Here is a 439-nt window from a genome sequence, read left to right as displayed (position 1 = left end):
TTGGCCTGTCGCTCCCTCGCTTGGTCCGCCGGCACGAATGCCTCCGCGCGGGCCTGGCATTGTTCAAGGGTGAGGTTGACGTCTTCCGCGCAAGCAATTACGTGGTAGGACATTCGGGGAGGAAGGGCACGCAAGTATGCTCTTCTAACCGTTATTTCGTTCCAGACCGACGTCGCGTCCCCTAGAATCTCGCACATTTTCTTCTGTAGATTTCTCAGCTTGAGAAGGTACCCCCTCATTTGTGACGGGTTAACCCACATCTTCCGAAGGTCCTCCAGCTTTTTCGCATAGTAGCCTAGGGAGTCGCCATCATATGCCGGGTAGTGTGTAATAAGATAATTTCGGAGGCGCTCGTAACGGGGACCCGTCTGCGAAAGTAAAGGTAACAGCTCGCTGTGGTATTGATCCGGTAGGTATTTAAGTAGCGCTTTGACTTTCC

The sequence above is a fragment of the Cystoisospora suis genome (assembly GCF_002600585.1).
Source record: "Cystoisospora suis strain Wien I chromosome Unknown contig_5639, whole genome shotgun sequence".
NCBI lineage: Eukaryota > Apicomplexa > Conoidasida > Eucoccidiorida > Sarcocystidae > Cystoisospora > Cystoisospora suis.
The sequence above is the reverse complement of the archived record's forward strand: the minus strand, read 5'-3'. Positions refer to the sequence as shown.